Here is a 15,858-nt window from a genome sequence, read left to right on the forward strand (position 1 = left end):
CTGACCTGTTCAACGGCGAATCGACAATAACGAAATACACTCAACAACCCATAGACAGCAAGGAGCACCACCAACAAAACCACCCAAAGACACTAACAAGAACCAACAAATTGACCATAAAGAGGAAACAACACTGCAACCTAATCAATGCCAGATCCATGTACAAACACACAACTGAGATCTACGATCTACTCTGTGATGTGTACACAGCTGCCTTCCTGACAACTTCAAATGCAAACAGGTGAACAGAAAAGGAAAAAGAGATGGTGGACTCGTGGTAGCACGTCAGAATAACACAGCCAACCCTTTAAAAATCCAAAAATTGTCAATACCACCAGATACTACTAAGAAAAATTAGAACTTTGTTAGACCAAAAGAATAGCACAACTATCGCTAGGGCTACAATACTATCCAGATTGGATTATGGTAATGCCCTACTATTAGGAGCAAATAGCAACTGCGTGAAGAAATGTCAGGTGATTCAAACTAACACCATCAGGACCATCATGGGAAAAACTTGGAGGGAACACATCACTGGCGAAAGAAAGGCCCTCCATTGGTTGGCCATGAAAGAAAGAATCATGTTTAAATCTCTTACTATGGTTCACCGCTGCTTATACGGCAATGCACCAGCTTACCTCAAAAAACATTTCAATTGGTATACCCCTACTAGGCAACTCAGATCCTCTAATACAGGACAACTACAAACCTCCACAACTAAAAAACAGCACGGACTTGGAAAAGCCTTTCCGACTCTAAGTATAAAAAAAATCGAACGAACTATCCATCACACTGAAGCTCGAGTCCAACTACATTTCCTTCCGAAAAAAATTGAAAACATTTCTTTTCAACTAAATTCGCGAAACAGGTTAGTGTCTCCTGAGGAAATCGGTCAATTCACTTGTGTCCTGTTCTCACTACTTGTTGTCCTGTCTCTCTATTAGCGCTCTGATGCCCGCGGGCTTTCAGCGCTTTATAAACAAATAAATAAAAATAAATAAATAAATAAAACTGTGAATCCCTCGTCTTTCAACTTACCATGGAACCAAAATCAAACCTCACTTTCATCCTATTCTATAGGCCACCAACCTACAATGCAACCTTTGCAGACACCTTCACAGAAGCAGTCACAAATGTAGCCATCAAACAAGATCATTTGATCATCCTCTGGGATTTCCAACTTGAGACCATGAACCTCCGGCAGTTGGTGAAAGGAGCGACACACACAGCACGACACTCCCTGGACACAATCTTTGTCAATAAAAACCTGATCACAACAGCACCACCCATGCAAATACTATAGAGCGACCACCTCATCATCCCTGTCATAATTCAAACCCCTTCAAATCCACCCAAGAAAAAAACAAAAATAACCACCAATTTGGAAAAGCAACAGGAACAATATCAAGAACAGTAACTTAAAAGAGTGACTTCAAAACTTAAATCCAGCAGCCACATCATTTGATGCAACAGACACAGACGGAAAAGCAAACCTGATCCAGAAATGTATTGCAGATACAATAAATGGCAACTGGCCAGAAAAACGCCTCGTACTATCAAGAAAGAAAGCGGTGGCCAGATGGTGCACACCCCACCTAAAAGCAATGAAAAGAATTCACCGGAAACTAGAAAAAGAATGGAGGTAAAACTAAGACCAAGACCAAAGAGGAAAATTTCTGCTACAAATCTGAGCATACAAATGCGAAATTCTCAAAGCAAAAAAGAGATACTGCAACGACCGGATTGCAAAAGCCACCAACACTCAGAGAACTATTCAGCATTTTAAATGAGATGAGAAACCAACCGGGATGCAACACCGCACCAATCACTTCAAGAACAAAATCACCAGCATACACTGAGTCATATAAAGCAGACCAATCGACAAACAATCTGCCACCAACCCCGGGACTGCCGAACAAAAGGAACTGCTTTCAATGGATGTCAAGAGACAAACTACTACATTTGGTGAAAAAGAGCAACAAGGGAGGTTCGCTGATGGACCTGTGCAGTGCAGACATCTACACATCTATACTCACACAGGACACACCATCGGAATACTACCTGAACCTCTTCAATCAAATGCTCTCAACAAGGAAAGTACCAAGAGCATTCAAAATGGCTCAAGGATGCAACGGGTGATATGGAAGACCTCTCATACCATAGACCAATCTCTAACATCCTATACCCGGCAAAACTATTAGAATCCTATATCTACGAACAACTACTGGCGCATGTTGAAAATAACCAACTACTGGACTCGGCACAGAGATGCTTCCGACCCTTGAGAGGAATGGAGGACAGCACTGTTCTCAAGATGGGATGACCTAAAGATGAACGCAGACTCCAACACCAAATCAGCACTGATATTACTCGATCTCTCAGCCGCCTTCTACACATTCAACCATAACATCCTAATAAAAAGATTGGAAGAAATAGCTCTCAGTGACACAGTGCTGCTCTGGATCAAATCTTTCCTCTCGGAAAGGAAAGGCATGGTCTGGTTAAAGCCTTTCAAATCCACACCACGGGACACCACCTGCGGAGCACCCCAAGGCCCCTTACTATCCCTGCTCCTCTACAACATCTACATTACACTGTTAATCAACCTCATCAAAAGACACAGGCTAACATGCTACAACTACACAGATGATACAGAAATCATCTTCAAATACAATAACATACAAGAACAGATTGTACCCCTAGGAGAATGTCTCAAGGAGCTCTACCAATGGATGAACATTAATCAACTCAAAATCAACCCAGACAAAACAGAAATCATGATAACACCGGAAGACAGAGGAAGCAACCTGCACATTCCATGGCCGGCAAAACTTGGAAACCCACTGACGCCATCCAAAGCTGTAAAAACCCTTAGAATCCTCATGGACAATGATTTAACACTGGAACTGCAAGTCAATGCAATAATCCAAAAATGCTTCTTCCACCTACTAACGAATAGAAGAAAGATTCTACGATTCCTCTCCTTCATGCACAAAACACTGGCCATCATATGATATGATATGATAAGTCATTTATATCGTGCCTGTACCCAAGTGTTTCTAGGTGCGACAAGACAAGGAAGGGAAGACAGAAGGGGGACAAAACAATGATCTTACTAGGCATTGTGTCAATCAGATTGTGCAAGTGCAGGGGGTAGGTAAGGGGAGAAGTGCCAGAGGGGGAAGAGGGGAAGGGAGAGTGCAAAGGAATGAGTACCTGATGCCAGGGATGTGGCTCATTGGTGCAGGGAGTCAGGGGACTGTAGCGTTGCAGATGCAGTCCCTAAGTGATTGGGGGCATGGAGGCAGTGCAAGGACAACTGGTCGTGCAGGAACCTGGTCCCGTAGGTTCAGTGGGTGGCCAGGTAATCACTTTGCACAGCAGACAGGGGCATCAACAAGGGAGAGAGAAAGCAATAGCGAAAAGGAAGGTCTTGATTTGCTTCCGGAACCTTAGGTGGTCCTGCTCAAGTTCAAGAGAGGCAGGGAGGCTGTTCCAGCGGAAGGCCCCAGCCGAGGACAGAGATCTACCCCCACTCTCTGCCTGGAGATGAGTCTGACCCTCAGAGAGTTAGAGGTGGATGAGCAAAGGGCTCGAGAAGGAAGATGCTTAGGATGAGAAAGTTGGATGCAGTGTGGTCCCTGGCCCTAGAAAGCCTTGTGGGCGATGCAGAGGGTCTTGAACTTGATCCTTGCAGCCACAGGGAGCCAGTGGAGAGATTTCCGGGCTGGAGAGATATGATCCCTAGGCTTGAGGCCATGGACAAGTCTTGCAGTCCTGTTCTGGATTAAAGTAAAGGGCTAAGAGTAGAGGCAGGCAGATTTAGAAAGAGGCTGTTGCAGTAGTCCAGCCTAGAGAGAACCAGGGCTGAAAACATTGAGCTACTGGGGGAAAGTGAGAAAAGGAAGAATACCTCTAAGGAGGTGCCGCTGATATTGTGACTTCTTAGAGACATCAGAGAGGGGAGGAAAGAAGGATAGGGTGGAGTCGAAGATGACACCAAGGTTCTTAGCCTCATAGGAAGGTGCAGGTAGAGGGCCCAGGGTGGGTGGCCAGAGTGAGAGAGGGAAGGCTGGGGCAGGTGTCCCAGTGAGGATGATCTTAGTGTTATTGGCATTAAGGCAGAGATTGTTGGCGGCACACCATTCCTGAATTGCAGACAGACATACAGATATGAGAGAAGGAGCAGAAGAGGCTGAGGGGAGCCTGAAGGAGAGCTGAGTGTCATCCGCATTACACTGAAAGTTAGAACAGAAGGTAGATATGTGGTGGGCCAGAGGTGCAAGGTAGTGGTTAAAGTGCCAGAGTGAGAGGATAGACCCCTGGGGAACACCACATGTAGAGAGAGAGAGAGAAGAGAGGAAAGACCCAAGTTGGACCTGTGAGGGTCGATCTGAGTAAAAGGAGGTCAACCAGGCTAGGGCCTGACCAGATATACCCAGATTGTCAAAGAGACAATTGCGCGGGATGGCATGGTTGACAGTGTTGAAAGCAGAGGATAGATCACGGAGAATGAGGACAGGAGGAAGGTTAGAGTCTAGATTTGAGCGCAAGTCTTCACAGGTGTTTAGAAGAGCAATTTCCGTGCTTCTGGCTGCTTTGTTGGTGGTCATAAAGACAACCAACAGATTCAGGATGTAGATTAAGCTGGGAGATGGCCAGCTTTTACAGGAGTTTGCCCGGGAAAGTGTGATAGAGATCGGGTGGTAGTTTGCCGGAGAGGAAGTTTGCATGTGTCACAAGTCTCTCCCCTTCTCACCTGCTTTTGTTGTTTGCTTGCGACCTTCTGTGATGTCTTCTTTCTCACGGTCCAGGATTTGTACAAACCCGAACGCTGGTCCTCAGATTCCGGCGTGAGGTTCGCTATCCAACTTCCGGGAGCATTCAGAAGTCCAGGGTGGATACCAGGAAGGAGTGAAGTTTGCACTCGGAGGCACGGAACGCCGTGACCCGAGCGCGGAGGAGAATCCGGGTAGATCAGAGGTAAGGTAGAGGAATGGGAGGAAGGACAGGGATTCAAGGAACTGGGAACCAGGAATCAAAAGAGAGCCCCGAGCGAACTCCGGCAACACAAGTCCGACTACAGCAAGCAGTAGCATTGAGACGCGCAGAGCCGCAGGGGTGTGACTGTTTTGTAGAGCGTGCAGTGTGCAGCGTAGAGACTGGCCAAGAGCATTCTGTTTCGAGCGGCCATTTTGGAAGGATCACTGTATTCAATCCCCTATGGGTCAGGGACCAGGACGTCCAGAAGGGACTCGGACAACGGTTCATGACAGTATGCCTCCTCTGAAACCCAGCTCCTCCGGGCTTGCCCGGATGGATAAGATGGAATCTTCGAACCAGCCTGGGGGCATTCATGTTTGACATGGTTTCCCAGGTGCGCTCACTGGGAGGGTATCCCTTCCATTCAACCAAATATTGTAGTTGACCACGTCGGTACCTAGAGTCACATATTCTGGAAACCTCGTATTCAAGTTGTTCATTTACAATCACTGGGGTAGATTTTGGAGCTGTTCGAGATGACTGAAGATATGGTTTTAAGAGTGAGGTGTGGAAGACTGGATGGATCCTTTTCCAGGATTCTGGTAGTCGTAGTCGAAAGGCCACTGGATTGACGATTTCTTGTATAGAAAAGGGTCCATAATACCTGGGAGCCAATTTATTCGGGCGCAGATGTCGAGGAAGGAGCTTTGAGGATAAACAGACTTTATCGCCTACTGAGAAGGAAGGTCCAGGTCTTCTTTTGGAGTCAGCATAATGTTTAACGTCTCTTTGGGCTTTTTCTAAGTGTTCCTTTGCTTCTTTGTGTATGGTAATAGGGTTTCAATCCAGAAATCTACCGCAGGAACTGGGGTAGGGTGTGGGAGAACGGAGGGTAGAACTGAAGGATGAAATCCTTGACTACAGAAGAAGGGACTGGTTTTGATAGCTGAATGATCCGAATTATTATAAGTGAATTCGCCCACAGGTATTAAGAGTGACCAATCATCTTGGACCTTGGTAGCGAAGCAACAAAGGTATTGTTCCAGAGTTTGGTTTACACGTTCAGTGGCTCCATTGGTCTGTGGGTGATAGCCTGAAGACAAGGCACGTTGGATTCCCAGTATACGACATAATTGCTTCCAGAACTGAGATATGTACTGGGATCTTTGGTCAGAAATGATCTTGGAGGGCAGCCCATGAAGCCGGAATATGTGTTCTAGGAAGATTCCGTCAAGGTCAGATGAGGATGGCAGTTTGTAAAAAGGTGAGTAAACAAATCAATGGTAACCATAATAGTTGTGTAGCCCCTGGAGGATGGTAGTTCCACGATAAAATCTGTGGCAATGATTTCCTGGGGTCTTGTTGGTATTGCTGGTTGGAGCAGGAGGCCTGCCGGTTTCTTATTATCATGTTTGTTCTGATTGCAGACTGCACATGTCTGGATATGGATCCTGATATCATCCTTCAACTTCGGCCACCAAAACTGTCTTTGTATTAGATGGAGGGTGTTGGTGATGCCACGGTGTCCTGAATGAAAGGTATCATGACATAGGCTTGTGATCTTTTGTCTCAGTCCAGGAGTGGGAATGACCAACCGATTGTCCTTGAATAGATACCCATCCTTTGTTTTGAGATTCCATCTATTGTTTCTCTTAAACTCCTTCCTGGTTTCAGAGGATTGAGTTTGAATTTGAATATTCTCCAGGAGGGTGAGTGCTTGAGCAACAAATATTGTGTGAGGAAACATCTTTGGGAAGGTCCGATCTTCAAGGGTTTCGTAATCAAGACATCTGGATAGGGCATCAGCAATAACGTTATGTGATCCAGGGACATGATGGATTTGAAACTGGTATTGAGCAAAAAAGAAGGCCCAATGGGCTTGACGACTGTTTCTACATTCTATAGATTGTAGGACTTGAAGATTCCGATGGTCTGTGTAAACTTGTACTGGGTGTTTAGCTCCCAGGAGGAGATGACGCTAGTCAGTGAAAGCTTGACGGATGGATAGTAATTCCTTTTCCAAAATGGAGTAATGGGTTTCACTGGGAGTCAAGGTGTGAGAAAGATAGGCGTGTCATCCAACTCTTGCTTTAGGACTGCCCCAATGTTGTAGTTGGAAGCATCAGTTTCTACAAGAAAGGGTCGATCAATGTCAGGTTGAGCTAGGATGGGGGCTTGTATGAACTCTGACTTCAACCGTTGGAACGCTGTATCTTGGGCTGAGGTCCACAGGAAGGGCGTGTCCTTCTTTAACAATGTAACAATAGGATGAACAATCTCTGAAAAGGTTGGTATACATTTCTGATAGAAGTTAGCAAGCCCCAGGAAGGATTACATTTGTTTCACAGTAGTTGGAACGGGCCAGGACAAAATGGAGTCTACCTTTGAGGAATCAATTCCAATTGCCTTTGGGCTGAGAACGAATCCGAGGTAGTGAACAGTTGATACATGGAAAAGGCACTTCTCGGGCTTCGCCAGGAGCTTATGTTCATGTAGACGTTGTAAGACTGCCTTCACATGCTCTTCATGTTTTAGATGGTCTTTGGAGTATATCAATATATCGTCCAGATATACAATGACGAAGATGAAAAGCCTATCAGAGAACACTCGGTCCATAAAACGTTGGAATACCGCTGGGGCATTAGCAAGTCCAAAGGCCATAACCAGGTATTCAAAATGGCCAAAGGGGTTTCTAAAAGCTGTTTTCCATTCGTCACCTTCCTTTATAGGAAGAAGATGGTAGGCACCCTTTAGGTCTAGTTTTGTGAAGACCATTGCACCTCTGACTGCTTCCAGGATATCCGAGATGAGAGGTAATGGGTAGCGGTCCTTGAGAGTGCACTGGTTAAGGCCACGGTAGTCTAGACATGGTCTGAGATCCTTGGTGTCTTTCTTGGGAACAATGAAGCACCCGCTGGGGATTTAGATAGTCGTATGGTGCCGTTTTCCAGCTTAGTATCCAGGTATTCCCAGAGGGCCCTTTTTTCAGATTCTGATAAAATAAACATCCTGCCGAAAGGAATCACTGCTGAAGGTACAGTATCGATGGCGCAATCCTCTGGTCTGTGAGGAGTGAGAGCTTGAACTATAGCGGTCGAAAATACATCAGAAAAGGGTTGGTAGGCCCTGGGAATCTGGATGAAGTTAGAGACGGTGACTGGATTTTGCTGACTATCTTGCGAGTCTTCAGAAGACTTTGGTAAGGAATCTAGGGATAAGCAGTGAGACATACAGTGTTCAGATCCAAGGAACAGGGAGCCTGCTGCCCAATTGATGAAGGGGTTATGCCTTTGTAACCAGGGCATTCCTAGAACCATCGGATAATGGGCTGATTTTATAATGTCAAATTTGATCCTCTCTCGATGGTGGTTTATAGAGAGTAGAATCTCTTTAGTCTGAAGGGTTATGGGTCCTGAAGAAAGAGGTCTCCCATCAATAGCCTCTACAGGTTGCATTGTTCCTCGAATTTCATGTGGAATGTTGTGAGCAGTGACCCAATCATGATCTAGGAATACGCCCATGGCTCCGCGATCTACTAATGCCGGGATGGGGTAGGATTCTTTCTTGGAAGGCAATAGAAAGGCCTGTAGAACCACAAGATTATTTTGTCCAGGAGAGTTCAAGGATGGAATTGATGTGGAGCAAACATCTCTCTCACGAAACTGTGCCCCTTCTAGGATCGGGAGCTGGTGTTTCCCGAACGCCGTGGAGGAGCAATAGGGCATTCTCTCACAAGGTGTTTATCGGAGGCGCAATACATGCACAGACCAGTGTGAATCCGTTGCATCCTCTCTTGTGGGGTAATGGGTCCACGGAAGGCCCCCAGTTGCATGGGTTCTGGGTCCGGGTTTGGAGAAACTGTGGGCTCAGATCTAGACGAGTGTTCTGTGGTGGCCTTTTGGAAAGTTGATTTAGACTTCTTTTTCTCTGCTTTTCTTTCTTGGATTCGGGAGTCTATTTGCAAGGAAAGGTCCATGAGAGCCTGGAAGGACCTTGGGTGAGCTACCCTAGCTAACTCATGCTGTATTTCTTCATTCAGACCTCTTCGGAAGAGAGTGAAGCTGGCTTCTTGAGACCAATTTGCTTCTTTCACGAGTTGTTTAAAACGGGTCACATAAGTGAGCATATCCTGGGATCCTTGTTGAAATTCTAGCAGTCTTTCTTGGGCACTGTAAACCTGTTCTGGGCGATCAAACATGGCCTTTAGAGCATCCACAAACCCATCATAATCATCCAGGAGGGTGTCGCCCGAATTGACTAGGGGGGTTGCCCAGGTCAAGGCATTTCCAGTGAGGTGTGAGATCATAAAGCCCACCTTTGCTCCAGGAGTGGGGAAGTAGTAGTTCTTGAAGGTGAAGTGCACTAAACATGAATCAAGGAAAGCACAGAGAGTCTTGGAAGAACCATCATACTTGTCCACTACTCCTCCCAATAACACGCTTTCTTTAGTTGCAGAGTCACGTGACAAAGCTAGCTGTTTTAATGCAGCATTCTCAGCCTTAAGGGTCTGCACCTCCATGGTTAGTTCCTGCATGCCTCGCATGAGGTCTTGAACAGTGCTTTCCATCTCTGTATCTGTATCGTGTTTTAGGCGTCTCAATCTGTCACAAGTCTCTCCCCTTCTCACGTGCTTTTGTTGTTTGCTTGCGACCTTCTGTGATGTCTTCTTTCTCACGGTCTGGGATTTGTACAAACCCGAACGCTGGTCCTCGGATTCCAGCGTGAGGTTCGCTATCCAACTTCCGGGAGCATTCAGAAGTCCAGGGTGGATACCAGGAAGGAGTGAAGTTTGCACTCGGAGGCACGGAACGCCGTGACCCGAGCGCGGAGGAGAATCCGGGTAGATCAGAGGTAAGGTAGAGGAATGGGAGGAAGGACAGGGATTCAAGGAACTGGGAACCAGGAATCAAAAGAGAGCCCCGAGCGAACTCCGGCAACACAAGTCCGACTACAGCAAGCAGTAGCATTGAGACGCGCAGAGCCGCAGGGGTGTGACTGTTTTGTAGAGCGTGCAGTGTGCAGCGTAGAGACTGGCCAAGAGCATTCTGTTTCGAGCGGCCATGTTGGAAGGATCACTGTATTCAATCCCCTATGAGTCAGGGACCAGGAAGTCCAGAAGGGACTCAGACGACGGTTCATGGCAGCATGGAGACAACCAACAGATTCAATGTGTAGATTAAGCTGGGAGATGGCCAGCTTTTCCTGGGGTTTGACCAGGAAAGGTGTGATAGAGATCGGGCAGCAGTTTGCCGGAGAAGAAGGATTGGCAGAGGGCTCCTTAAGGAGGGGCTGCACAGGAGAGTGCTTAATGAGGAGGAGAAGGCTCCAGTGGCAAAAGAGTGATTGCAGAAATCAGCCAAGGCTGGAGCAAGGGTGTCGATGTGGTCCTTAATGGTTCTGGAGGAGCAGGGGAGCACCTGCTTTGACAAGACTTTCATAGATCGGACTTGTTTAGAAACATCATTGGGAGTGAACAGTGAGAAGGAGGAGAAAGGCAGAGGAGATACGGCTGGAGAGGGTCCTGGAGCGGTAGAGGGAGAAGGAGAGGAGGTAGAGGAAGAGGAGAGGGTGGAAAGGATGTCCTAAGTTTTAGTGGTGAAATGATACGTCAGAGCAATGCGAAGGGCCTGGGAGGGAACATGAGAGGTGGAGACTGCAGCAGGATTGGCTAGCTCCTTGCAGATTTTGAAAAGTTTGGCAGAGTTGTTAGAGGCGGCAGAGATGCGGGCTTGGATGTAGGCTCTTTTCTTAGAAAAGAAAGAGAATCTGTATTGCCTTTGGAGCTGGCGACAGGCCAGTCTGTCAGAGGATGAGCCTGATGCCCTCCAATTCCTCTCAGCCATTGTACACTTGCGCTTAAGGGAAGCAAGGTCGGAATTGTAACAAGAGTTACACTTGGATGCAGGCTTCAAACGGATCCTTGTGATGGGGCAAGGACATCCAGAGTATTCGAGATTGAGAGATAAAGGCTGGAAAGGGCTGTGTCAGATTGTGAGTCAGCCAGAAGGTGTAGAAGGAGAGAAAATAGCGACGAAAGCCTCCACTGACACACACTTCATGGGCCGGATGACCGAGAAGGTGGGTGGCAGTGCTGGGGTCAGCTTAACCTGGGCGGCAGAGAGCGACAGATGAGAGGAGAGAAGAAAGTGGTCAGTCCAAGAGAGAGGAGTGGTGAGAGGGTTGGGGAGGGGGAGGACTGAAGAGATCAGAACATAGAGGATGTGCCCTGCAGAGTGATTCGGTCCAGAGGGAAGAATAGAAAGAGAGAGAGAGAGAGAGAGAGAGAGAGAGAGAGACGCAGAGGTTGCCACAGAGCCCTGAGGAGGGGCTAGAAGCATCCAAGTGGATGTTGAGGCTCTGAGAAGGAGATGTTGAGAGGTAGAGGCCCGGAAGGAGGAGGACAGGTCAGCCCACACAGAAAGGAAGAGAGCGACCTGTATTTGGTGGCCATGGTGAGAGAGAGGCCAGGAGAGATAGAGAGCCTGCAAACCAGGCATTCTTGTAGCCATCAGGGAGGAGAGTATCAAAACTTGTTACAGAGCTGGCCGTGAACCAAGTCTCTGTGAAACCGAGTACAACCAGATCAGGCTCTTCGAGGAGACAGCAGATGTCTGAGGAGTGTTTGACAGCAGAGCGACAGGTGAGAGTAGTGACGTGGAGCAGGCTGCCACCTTTGCAAAACTTCCGTGGAGGAGTACAGGCATGAGATATGACCGGGTGGAAATGTTAGAGGTGCCCAAGTGTGGGTAGAGGACGAAGGAGGAGATGGCAGGCTAGTCAGAGAGGAAGAAGAGAGTGTTGGAGAGGTGGCGGAGGAAGGAGAAGGCAGAGCGGCCAGAGAGGCTGCAGAGGGTGCGAGAGAGGTGCGAGAGGAAGGAGGCGACAGACCAGCCAGAGAAGCGGAGGAGTGTGCCAGAGAAGCCAAAGAGAGTGGTAGGTAGGAGTAGCAGGAGAAGGAAGGAAGTTGATAAGACGCAGAAAGAGTCTATTGAAAAGGGGGAGATTGGCTTGAGGGCCCTGGACCAAGACAATGCCATTTAAGTAGACATTAATGATGGTCTTGGGAGAGTAGAAGGAAGCCAGGAGAGCCTCCCACCGGGTGCCACCATTAATGGGAGAGGAGGAAAAAGGAGAGAGAACAGAGACCATATGGAGGGTCCATAGGCCTGGACAGGGAACGAACGACAGGATCTGTCTGGAGGAATCACTGGTGTAGGTATCAGCGATAGGGAGGCCTGGGTCTGGAGACCAGGATGTCCCTTTTGAGCTTCTTCCTACCAGATTTAGTGAGATAGTCAATAGAATAGCAGTAAGAGAAGGTGGAGAGGTGCATTGCGTGCTACGCGTCGTTGGTCAGCGTCTTCTGCGTACATGCATTGCACAACACTGCGACCTTTTCCTGGGAGGACTTTGCCACAGAGGGTCCGATCCTCGGTTCTTAAAGACTCAGGAGCGTGGAAAGTTCTGTTGCGTGCTACATGTCGTCAGGCAGCGTCTTCTGTGTACCTGGGTCACACAACACTGCGGCTTTATCCCTCATCATGTCCAGGATCGACTATGCCAACATCACATACCTCTGAATGACAAAATACCTATTGAGGAAACTGCAATCAATAAAAAACGCAGCAGGCAGACTTCTCCCCAAACTAAACAGGAGAGACTGCATCATGCCAGCCATCGGGATGCCACATTGGCTCCCAGTCAAAAAAAGAATCTCTTTCAAAACTTTGTGCATAACGCACAGAGCGGTACACTGCCAAGAAGCTGACTTAATCCAAAAGAAATTCTCTGTCTACAAACCAACCAGAGTCCTGAGGTCCTGCAACCGCATCTGCCTAGTACACAAAAGGTACACAAAGAAAAGACTGGGTGGATCAGCATTTTCCTGCTTAGCCGTGAATCTATGGAATTCCCTTCCCAGGGAAATACAAAATATGGAGGACCATACAAAATTCAGTAAACTTCTTAAAACCTGGCTTTTCACCTCCAAACACAATGAAACCGACTCAATAGTGCCCACACACCTTGTCACCAACCAACACGGTAAAAGGTAAAGTAACCCGGAAACCAGAATTGGGGGATAGGATCGGAGAGAGAGGACGGAAACTGAAACCCCACACCCCATCTCATCCCCTTCCAAAAAGGCCCCACTTAGGAACAGGAAAAGGGGACAAGCCAACAATGACAGGGCTCTCCCACACCCCAAACAGGTACCACTTGGGAACTTGAGAAGCGGAGAAGCCTTAAATGACTGACCCAGGAAGAAGGCTGAGGGAAACCCAAGGAGGGAATCGGGGAACGGGGAACCCCCACCAGGCATTCCACGAACGAGAGCCATTGACTTAAGCACCTAAGCCACCCCAACTTGATAACTGACGCTCCATATGGGAATCCAGCTAAGGATGCGCCGACCCCTGCCTATCACCTCAGGACAGGGAACCCGTCACCTGGCCAGAAATAGGAATCAGACTTGGAGTTCAGACAACCCACGGAATATCACTGAAACAAGGAGACCCATCGGCCCAGGAGACGCCAACTGTTACTAAATAAAGTAAGGGAAATGGAGGGAGGTAATGGTACAACTAAATAGTGGAAAATAGGAATAAGGTCACGACTGCCACTAACGAACTGTATTAATACTCAATGTTCCACATTCACCTCTCACATCCTGCACTAAGACAACCAGACATCTGTAGCGCAGCAAACCGCACATACTTCACCACACCGCGACCACAACACAGAACACACAATCTTGCGCAACACCACATGATGGTCCCCTCCCGAATCTCGCACCCAGGCTCAGCGAACAATGTTCCCGAACTGAAGCTGCCAACATCACATCACAGCTCCCTTGGTCTGTTCCCGCTCCTCCCCCTAACCTCCCATCCCCCTCTTATCTTGACAGAACAGCCTGAGTGCTGAGGGACCACACAAGTGGCAACTGTGCACGGTCCAAAAACCTTGAACATTAACATTGGTAAACCTGTGCTCTAACCACAGTGTCACTGAGTCACCATCAGAAAGCATTGCTTTCTGCATTATGACATGACGACCAAAGGTATAATGGATGGAGGTGCATCTGGGAACTTGCAATGCCAGTTGGGAGAAACAAGGGTGCTATCATCTTTCTCTCTGAGCCATTTGTAATGGAAATAAAAATAAAACAATATTTTTATAACAGTAAAAAATGCATAATGTTACCTATTTAATTATTTTATTTATTGTATATTTTTAAGGCACCTATACAACAAATGGTGTTTCTAGGTGCCACAAGACAAAAAAGAGGGGGCAGGACAAGGGAGAAAGATAAACAATACCGGTCCTATTAGGCCATGTGACATTTGGATGGTGCAGGTGCAGTAACCAGACGTACGAGGGAGTGGTCCTATTTTCTCTAAATGCATAGCTCAATTGAGCAGTTTGATTACTCTCATGCTATTGAGGGGACTTCAAGCAGTAGCTTTGCAATTGGTGAACCCATGTTCTAAACTCTGCGACATCCGCTTCCTCTTCAGAAAGCCTAGCTTTCTGCATTATGACATTTCGTCCAAAGGTGTAATGGATGAAGATGTATCTGGGAACTAGCAATGCCAGTTGGATTAAATAAGGGTGCTATTCTCTCTCTGGGCCATTTGTAAAAGGAAATAAAGGCAAAATGATATTTTCATAATTGTGAAAAGCCATTAGCATTTAGAAATGTGGCCTATTGCCTTCCAGTGCTCAGCTCCACTTGCCAGTTTGAGCATTGCCACGCCATTGAGGGGATTTGAAGCTGCAGCTTTGCTGTTGGTCATCTCATGCTCTGGCTTCTAAGCCAGTGAGGCCCCCTTGTGAAGCACAGCTTTTTGCATTTAGATATGGTGGCCAGAGGTGCAGCTTTGCTGTTGGTGATCCCATGCTCTGGCTTCTAAGCCAGTGAGGCCCCCTTGTGAAGCACAGCTTGTTGCATTTTCATATGGTGGCCAGAGGTGCAGCTTTGCTGTTGGTGATCCCATGCTCTGGCTTCTAAGCCAGTGAGGCCCCCTTGTGAAGCACAGCTTGTTGCATTTAGATATGGTGGCCAGAGGTGCAGCTTTGCTGTTGGTGATCCCATGCTCTGGCTTCTAAGCCAGTGAGGCCCCCTTGTGAAGCACAGCTTGTTGCATTTAGATATGGTGGCCAGAGGTGCAGCTTTGCTGTTGGTGATCTCATGCTCTGGCTTCTAAGCCAGTGAGGCCCCCTTGTGAAGCACAGCTTTTTGCATTTAGATATGGTGGCCAGAGGTGCAGCTTTGCTGTTGGTGATCCCATGCTCTGGCTTCTAAGCCAGTGAGGCCCCCTTGTGAAGCACAGCTTTTTGCATTTAGATATGGTGGCCAGTGGTGCAGCTTTGCTGTTGGTGATCCCATGCTCTGGCTTCTAAGCCAGTGAGGCCCCCTTGTGAAGCACAGCTTTTTGCATTTAGATATGGTGGCCAGAGGTGCAGCTTTGCTGTTGGTGATCCCATGCTCTGGCTTCTAAGCCAGTGAGGCCCCCTTGTGAAGCACAGCTTGTTGCATTTTCATATGGTGGCCAGAGGTGCAGTGGATGAAGATGCATGTGGGAACTAGCAGTGCCATTGGGATAAACAAAGGGCACAGGTCACTCTCTCTGGGCCAGTCCTAATGGAAATAAAAAGAATATTCTTATAACAGTAAAATCTTATCTACTTCCTTCTGACACACAGTTCAGCCTATCAATTTGAAAAGTGGACTTGAACCTGTAACTTCCCTACCAAAAAAATCTGGATTGAAAGTGGATTGCTACTGGATTTTCCCAAACATTTACATCCTCTTCAAATCCTCTTTAACTGCAGAAACTTCCATTGTACTCAGTGGATTGCTGTTGGTGCCCACTA

Source organism: Ambystoma mexicanum, chromosome 10 (genome assembly GCF_040938575.1).
Source record: "Ambystoma mexicanum isolate Mex_15411 chromosome 10, UKY_AmexF1_1, whole genome shotgun sequence".
Lineage (NCBI taxonomy): Eukaryota > Metazoa > Chordata > Amphibia > Caudata > Ambystomatidae > Ambystoma > Ambystoma mexicanum.